The following is a 9,098-nucleotide window of genomic DNA, read 5'->3' on the forward strand; positions in this document are numbered from 1 at the left end:
CCTGGGGTCAGTCCTGGGGTCCCAGGGCACAGAGCAGGCCAGGGGACAGTCCTGGGGTCAGTTCTGGGGTCCCGGGGCACAGAGCAGGCCAGGGACAGTCCTGGGTCACCACCCACGGCCCAGCACAGCGGGGGAGGCTGGAGCTCCCAGCCAGGGATCATTCCCAGTGCCCAGCTCCAGAGTCCTGCCCTGGAGTCCCACACGCAGCTGTGGCTCCAGCAGCCCCTGCCAAAAGCAGCTCCGTGGCCCAGGCAGGGGGACAACAACCTCCTGTAAGTTGGAAAAACATCAGCTGATACCTGGAGGAAACGACCCACTTCCCACTGGGCATAAAGATTCAGATTTGTATAGGTGGTGTTTTGTTTTTTTCCAGTTATAATAAACTTCTGAGGAAGAAACCCAAGTTTTCAGGAGTATTCTAGGAACAGCAGGTGAGTTCTAAATTTCATTTCATACAGAATTAATCCTGCAAGCATTAATTAAAACTTGGGGGTTTTCTTGGTAATTGGAGAGAATAATCTCTGAATCCCTGAGTAAGCCTTGAAAGTAAATAATGTTGAACTGACTGCAAATTGCATAGTTTGAGAGTCTTCACTTGGACATGAAATGAACTAATTTTCTCTTGATCGTTATATGAACACCAGCCTATCTTCTATTTAATAAAAATAAAATTTAATTCACCAAGATTACTAAAACAAGAATTGCACATGTTGAATTGATTTCCAATACAACAGAAAAATACCCAGAGGTTGGGAAGTGTTGTTTTATTTTAGTGGCAGTAGAAAGTTTTAGCTTTTAAAATAAAAATGCCCCCAAACAGCAGCAAGCTGACACCAATGATTCAGCAAAAGGAGGGTGCTGTGCTGCATTACAGGGCTCTGGGGTTGCTGTGACATATAACCCTTGGAGGGACTGTCACAGACTGACACAGCAGGTACCTTGGTCCAAAGAAAATCCCTGAAACACCTTGCAGTATCTCCAAATAAATACTGATACATAGATCTATAAAGTAGGCAAACCAAACAAAAGTTTCCTCCCTTCTCCCTCCCTATGGGTTTCTTCTCTTTAAAAAAAGGTTACTTTTCATGGGTGGATCTCTTTTCTCCATTATTCAAAACAAAACAAAACAAAACAAAACAAGCAAACAAAAAAGAAATAAAAAAAAAAAAAAAAGAGAGAGAGAAGAAAATTAGTTTGACCAGCAAAGTCCACACCCTGTTTCCCTCCACTGAAGCTGCAGATGCTGTGGATTCATACAGCCTAGACCTTCTAAATTGCTGGGACACAAACACCTTAAGAGTCCACCAACAGACTTTGGGATTCCACGTCAGCAAAGTCTTTTTGGGAGCTCTGTGCCACGTTGCTCAGTCAGCACACTGCAAACCCACACATTTGCAAGAGCTGAGTTTGAAAAAGCCCCAGAACACAAAACAGGCACAAGTGTACAGGACCCAGACACTGTCCCACTTGCTCAGGCCATCCAGAGGCTGAAACACGAAGCCACCTCTGATTCATTAACCACACCTTCTTTAATTTCTGTTTTTCTATTTCTAAGCTACCTTCAGAGAGCATGAAGGGGAGGGCAGGCAGTTTTCTGGCAATTTCTTCCTGATCCAGCACATTATCCACAGATAACCATTTTATAAAGTTCATCAGATCTAATACACGCCAAGTGACACCTCCTATTTTAATTGCCAGCTACACGAACCTCAGAGTCATCCCATTACAACCAAAAATTAGAAGTCCACTTACTTGTCAGTCTGAAGTTTCTCCAGCCAAGTCCAGAAGAGCAGTTGCAGGAACTCCAGAACTGTTGCTATCCAGCAAATTTAATATCCAGTGCAATGGGTAAGCTTGTCCAACTCAGCAGAGCCAGTTCTGAAGACCTCACCACCCAGAGACCCACTTTAGACTGAAAAACTGTTAGAAAAGTCCCTGAGTCATCCTCACAGCTGATCTTAATTGAGGCCTGTTACCTTCCAATGGGGCCTGAACACCTGTGAACCTCTCAGTCCTGTTTCTACAGCCTGCAGATTAATAATTCCTCTTTCTGTGCTTTTGATAAATAATGCTGCTCCCAGCACCTAAGGAGCTTCCAGGAGTGCTGGGGAAGGACCTGGGGCGAGGGGCTGCAGTGACAGGACAGGGGCAATGGCTTCCCACTGCCAGAGGGCACCATTAGATGGGATATTGGGAAGGAATCCCGGGCTGTGAGGGTGCTGAGGCCCTGGCACAGGCTGCTGTCTCAGTTTAAGGAGACTGAAATGTTTTGCTAAGGAGGACAAGTTATGAGGCAGACCAAACTCTTCTCTCTCAGCAATTATAAATCCCAAATTGAGAGGCTCCAATCGAGGAAGGATGGAAAAAGAAAAAAATAACAACCCTCTATTAAAGGGCATATGTGTACTGGCAGGACAACAAAAGAACACCAAAAACCCAACTAAACAATAATCCTGTCCCCAAAAGTCCCCTTCAAAAAGGAAACAATTCGATCCTTCCCGTCCTCGGGTGCAATTCCAATAATTTTTGGCAGAGGGCGACACTGGGCTCTGGAGGAGCAGAGCCTGCAGTGCTCGGGGTCGGTCAGCAGGAGGTGCTGTTGGACCCCAGGGGGAGCAGAGCCTGCAGTGCTCGGGGTCGGTCAGCAGGAGGTGCTGTTGGATCATGGAAAAGCAGAACCTGCAGTTGGTCTGTCTTGTCAGCAGGAGGTGCTGTTGGATCATGGAAAAGCAGATCCTGCAGTGCTCAGTGTTGTCAGCAGGAGGCACTGTTGGATCACTAATGGCACAGAGCCTGCAGTTGGTCTGTGTTGGTCACTGTTGGAGGCACTGTTGGATCACTGAAGGAGCAGAGCCTGCAGTTGGTCTGTGTTGGTCACTGTTGGATCACTGGAGGAGCAGAGCCTGCAATGCTTGGTGTTGGTCACTGTTGGATCACTGTTGGATCACTGTTGGATCATGGGGGAGTAGAGCCTGCAGTTGGTCTGTGTTGGTCACTGTTGGATCACTGGAGGAGCAGAGCCTGCAGTGCTTGGTGTTGGTCACTCTTGGAGGCACTGTTGGATCACTAATGGCACAGAGCCTGCAGTTGATCTGGGTTGGTCACTGTTGGATCACTGTTGGAGGCACTGTTGGATCACTGGAGGAGCAGAGCCTGCAGTGCTTGGTGTTGTCAGCAGGAGGTGCTGTTGGATCACTGATGGCACAGAGCCTGCAGTGGTTGGTGTTGGTCACTGTTGGATCATTGGGGAAGCAGAGCCTGCAGTTTTTCTGTGTTGGTCACTGTTGGATCACTGTTGGATCACTATTGGATCATTGGGGGAGCAAAGCCTGCAGTGCTTAGTGTTGGTCACTGTTAGATCACTGTTGGATCATGGGGGAGCAGAGCCTGCAGTTGGTCTGTGTTGGTCACTGTTGGATCACTGTTAGATCACTGTTGGATCATTGGGGGAGTAGAGCCTGCAGTTGGTCACTGTTGGTCACTGTTAGATCACTGTTGGATCATGGGGGAGCAGAGCCTGCAGATGGTCTGTGTTGGTCACTGTTGGATCACTGTTGGAGGCACTGCTGGCTCACTAGAAAAGCAGAGCCTGCAGTTGCTCTGTGTTGTCAGCAGGAGGCACTGTTGGATCGCTGTTGGGGGCACTGTTGGCTCACTGGAGGAGCAGAGCCCGCAGTGCTCGGGGTTGGTCACTGTTGGGGGCACTGTTGGCTCACCGGAGGAGCAGAGCCGGCAGTGCTCGGGGTTGGGAGAAAACTCCTGCCCGCTCCCCCCAGCCCCCAGCCCCAGAGAGGGCCATCAGCCTGGCAGTTCTGCCAGCCAGTTCTTTTGTGTAGGTCAATCACCCAAGGCAAAAACTGCCCTCCCCCATTCAACATTTCTTTTACAGTGGGGCAGGGGAAAGAAAATTCCTATTTGGTGTTTTTATAAAAAGTCAACCTATAACACCACTCAAATCATTCTGGGATTCCCTGGTTCTAACATAGAAACTTCCCAGTTATCCCTGGCCAGTTAACAAGTGCTATTTTATTTTATTTCTTGTTATTTTATTTCTTTTCATTTTTGTCTTTATTTTTCTTTTTTTTTAATTTTATTTTTATTTTATTTCTTTTCATTTTTGTCTTTCTTTTTCCTTTTTTTTTAATTTTATTTTTATTTTATTTCATTTTTTCTTTCTTTTTATTTTTTCCACCTGCCCAGGGCGGGTGGCAGGGACAAGGACAGGGAGCGGGTCCCTCAGCAGTGCCACCCTCAGCCCTGGGCACGGACCACATGGACCGTGAGGGTCCCCCAGCAGTGCCACCTCAGCCCCAGGCACTGGGGACAGACAGAATTCAGGCCACTGAAGTCTCTTCAAGTGCTGAGACGAGGATTTAAAGCAGTTTTTTACTTGCAAACGCAAGAACTGAATGAAGTTGCTTATCCTCGTGTGCTTATCCACGCTGTGCCCTGTCCCATGGTTCAGGTGCAGCTCAGGGGGCACTAATGGGGCTGGGGGTGCTGCCCTCAAACCCACCCCAGGGCATCCACCCCATCCCAGTGTGCCCGCCGTGCCTGCAGAGGGAGCAGCTCCCTGGGGGACTGCTAAGGACAAGTTTTATCTGTCAGCCTTCTGCTTACATCAAAGTTGCCTGAATTCTGCCCAGCGCCGTTTCGCTGGGAAGCAGCAATGTCCCGGAGGGTGCACTGTCAGTCAGACCTCACTCCCTGCATCTGAAGATGATCCCCAGCCTGGATTCTCCGTGTGGGATGTGTCAGAGGGTGAACTGGTACGGGAAATGCCAGGAGGGCCCAGGACTGATGTAATGAGCTCAGTGATTGGGAAATGCAAATCGATTTTGTTTGCTGAGCCCCACAGAAATCAGAAGAGATCATGGCTTCCAGGTTAAAGACCTTTGCTCTACTTTCTGCTGCTCTGAGTTAATCTTTCTCCATCCAGCAGTTGGAGTGACCAGCACAGATAATCTTTAACCACTGGCCATCGACTGACAAGGGTCAGAGCGCTCCCCCGAGGGGATGTGAGCTGGCCCAGCACTCCTACCCTCACTGTGCCCCTGAGACTGTGGTACAGCACTGGGAAATGTGCTCCTTGAATGCTGCAGCAGTCTGGGGTAACCTGAGAAACAACAGCTTCTTCCACTCCCCTGTCCCCACTGACCCTACATGCACACCAGGATCCTCCTCTGTGTCATTTTGCTTTACACATAAAGTTCAGGCTATTTTGATTTTAGTGTAGGGGGAAGAACAGAATGAGAAGTGATTCGGGTCCTGTAACAGAACCCTGACCAGTCACTGACTGATGAGACTGCCTGTGGAAATCTGAATAAATGCCATAACTGGGGGGTGACAGCCCTTCAGAGAGGCTTTCTAAATGGGCTTTGTTGAACATGCAATGTATTGATGGCCAGAATTAACCAGCTCCAAAGGGGGTTCATTCTGTACCACTCCCAAATCTGTGCAGGTCCCTACCACCTGGAGACAAGAGTAAACCAATTCTCCTCGTGGAGCAGTGAGATGCTCATGCACAAAATATTTCTAACCGAAGAATTTCATAATTAAGGTTTTGCAGAGCCAAACCATAGCTCCTTCCTGTTTGTTAGATCTTCCCAGTGTGAAAAACCTCCTAACACAGCCCGATTTTTGCCCCTGTGGTGAGTTATTCCTTCAGTTTTGGAGCTGATCTTTCACTGTTTCCACACAGAAGAGACATCGTCCCGCATATTTCTATTTAACTCATCATATCCTCCACATTTTGCATAAGAAAAATGAGAGGAAAGAACTTTTGTATGGATTAAATTGTGTCTTTTGTCTAGTGACACCTTACTCAGCAGGAGCTCTGCACATGAACTGGAATCCAAGAATAATTGAGGCTGGAAGAGAGCTTTGGCTGTCACAGGACTTGGCCCTCTGCTCTGAGCAGCACCAGCTTCAAAGTCAGACTGAACTGTAAAGTTCCATGGTTTTGCTGGTGGTTATTTCTACACATTTCCAAGGCAGGAATCTGGCTCTGGGGTGCATGGGACACATTGCATTATCTGTCCCTGTGTCACCTTCAGCAACATTTAAACAAACCGTTTCTTTTTCCAGGAATTTCCAAATCCTTTGGCATTTAATGTCAAAGAACTGGGCCCAAGGCAATCTGCAGCAGTGCTGGATGTTGCAATGCAGGTCCAGCCCCTCCCCAGGCTCTGTGTGTAGTGGCCAGTGCTTCACCTCCAACTGCAGAGCCCCATTTTGAGGAAACCTGGGGTTTTTTTCCAGAAACACAACCCCAGAAATATCAAGTAAGTGGTGATTCCTCTGTGATTAAAAGTATCACATTTTAGTGTTCCTGTGCTGGTTTTGGACAACATCTGGTGTTTTGGGGTTGGTTTGGGGTTTTGTTTTTTTTTAATTTGAGGTCTTTTGCCCTCTTTCCTGATTAATTGTACAGGTAACTTTTAGATACATATTTTTCTTATTTTTCTACTTTTAGGGCAGACTCCAAGTTAGTATGACTACTACTGCTGCTCCTCCTCCTCCTCCTCCTCCCCATAAACCTGTCATCTTTACACATCCCAAAAGAGGGACATTCCACCCCAGCCCCTGCTCATGGAGGGGTTTCTGAGTACACCAAAGGCACAGGGTCACACCAAGGCTGAGAGCACCATCGAAAAGCCCAGCTGTGGGGACTCACACCACGCTGCTGGGTGGACACATCCAGCCCAAATCAGTAAAGTGGCCTGCTTCCTCACTTTTGTGAGGTATTATATTGAAAACTTTACTTCTTAAAACCCCACGCTTACTTCAGCCTGTTCTAAAATATTCTAATGTAACACAAGCATGGCAATGGAAGTAAGCAATGAAATAGCCAGTTAACCATCAAAGGTTCTAATTCTGAAGGTGTGACTTTAATTTGCCTTCAGGGAAGATCTCAGGTTCAAATCCCATACTAGCCTTCACAAAAAATGTGAAATGTATTTTGCATTTTTCCCTCCCCACATGTGCTCTCTGTGAAAGAACAGAGAAACTCGAGGTCTCAGAGCTTTTTTTCCATGCCTTAGTCTGACTAAAGGTGACTGGCTCAGCACAGCAAGGGCCATCTCCCTCCCCCAGATCAATATTTTAATATGGCTTATCAGAGCAAGAATGGGTTGTTTATTTAAGACCTCAGGATCCCATAAAGGGAGAGGGAAAGTTGTCACTGGACCCAGAGGCTTGCAACAGCTGACCACTGCTGGGAACTCGGGAAAGAAAACCAAGACCCCAATGATCCCAATACGCTGACAGTCAGCAAAATGTCCTGCACGAGAACCCCCGTTTTGCCAAGCCCTGTCAGCACTCCAGAGGATCCTTTGGCAGTTGTCTCTGAGGGTAAGTGCCTTCTTGTGCTCCACTTGTGGGAGGAAAAGGAAATGCTAAAAGATATGAACCAGCTAAACCAGTGCAGGTGGATTTGAACACAGCAAAATATCTGCATGTGCCCGAGGCCCACCTGGGTAATTTAACAGGATTCAGTGTCTTGGACCCAGAGATCTCTGCCTGCCCTCATTAGGGCAGCATAAGGCACCCCAAGTGTTTATTGTTTAAGAAAAGGGGTGATGGGGAAGCTGACAGACTTCCCAGGGAAATAGGAATGCTTCAGGTCCGGACATACGGAAGGACAGGTTCTGTGATCCACCTCAAAAAACCCTCTTGAAAAGCCTCTTGTTCTTCATAATGATCCTCTCAATTGAAACATTCTCATAATGTTCTTTACACAGATGTCCAGCAAAAGAAAAGCAAAAAAAGGGATTATTTTTCTCTGACGACTACACTTTGCTTTCTCCCTGCACTGACCTGTAACTTTCCCATGGCTTTGGGGTTTTTCTTCCCTTGCAGTTCTAAAAACTAGTGGCCATTTCTCTTTCTTCCATTACCTCTTGTCTTGGAAATATTCATGTTGAATTGCTGGAAGCTTCCCTGTAGCTGTGGGACTATAAACTGCCTGCTTGCAGCTGCCCCAGCTGCCTGGCTTTCTCCTGCCATACACATTCTGCAGCCTAGAGCCCTTCCACCAGGCTCTCCTGCTCTGCCCAGGATTGCCAGGCTTTTCCTCAGAGAGCTTCATTAGAATAAAATCCTGTCTGACCTTCCCTCTCTGCTGCAGAGAGAAAGCTGAGTAAAATGTGCACGAGGAAAGAGGGAAAAACACTAATACTGAGATAAATTAGAAAGCTGGGTACAGCACCTCCGTCCTCCTGGCATTCAATTCTCATTCCCAGCAGCTACAGCACAGGCACAGTTACCAAAAACAGCCCCACGGGCCTCAGGGCTGCAGCTGCATCCTGAGAGAGTGTTCTGGACATGTCCAGGTGTTTGCCCTCATTAACTGCAAAGACTTGGTGCCATGTGATGCTCAGGGTGTGCTCCAAGGCCTCTCCTCCTTCCAGAGACATCTCCTTCATAGCTGGGATGGTACTGGAGCCTGAGCTGTGGATCTGCACACCTGCCTGTCCTCTGTGTGTGCAAACACTCAGCTCTGTCCCACTGCAGCATCACAGACTCCAACACAGACACATCAGCAGAACAGGACAATCTCCTAGAGAAGGGTCAGCCCTACCCAAGCACTTCTAGGCTTGTTTCCGTGGCAGGGATGGCAATGCCAGCACTGCTGGAATAATCATGTTTGAGAAACCAAACAGTCTGGCCTGGTAACCAGGCACTGAAGGGCCATTTCTCTGCTGTTCTGTTCACCAGCCCAGGGCACTCAGGACCCAGCTCACACTGCCAGCTCATGGCACTGAGTTATCACAAACCCTTCCCTGAGGTTTGATTAGGCACAAATCAGGAGTTAAACTGATCCAGAGCCCTAATGAGTTTGCACTGACCTTTCAACACTGGTTGAACTATATCATGATCAAGAAAAAGATCCAGAACAAATTCTCCCCAGGATGTAAAATGAGAATGCACTACTGAGTTAAAAGTAAATGAGAGGGACAGTTGAAAAGACATCCCAACCTCACCACTTGGCACAAGAAGATAACTCCATCTCCTCGCAAAGGGTTTCCAACCTGTCCACACATGATGAATCAGACAGTTCAAATTTCAGTAGCTACCAAAACCAAAGGCGACTCCAG

General features: G+C 47.6%; 1 long non-coding RNA gene across 1 annotated transcript in view; it reads right to left on the minus strand.

Annotated features, from left to right (window-relative positions):
* LOC115308090 overlaps positions 1-2,152 on the minus strand; it is a 6,442-nt gene extending 4,290 nt beyond the window's left edge. The window contains exon 1 of the long non-coding RNA XR_003916435.1: positions 1,753-2,152. This is a non-coding gene — a long non-coding RNA (uncharacterized LOC115308090). The remainder of the gene's footprint in view (positions 1-1,752) is intronic.
* Between the last annotated feature and the right edge of the window lie 6,946 nt (positions 2,153-9,098).

This window comes from Manacus vitellinus, unplaced genomic scaffold (genome assembly GCF_001715985.3).
Source record: "Manacus vitellinus isolate BGI_N305 unplaced genomic scaffold, ASM171598v3 scaffold_115_pilon, whole genome shotgun sequence".
Classification (NCBI taxonomy): domain Eukaryota; kingdom Metazoa; phylum Chordata; class Aves; order Passeriformes; family Pipridae; genus Manacus; species Manacus vitellinus.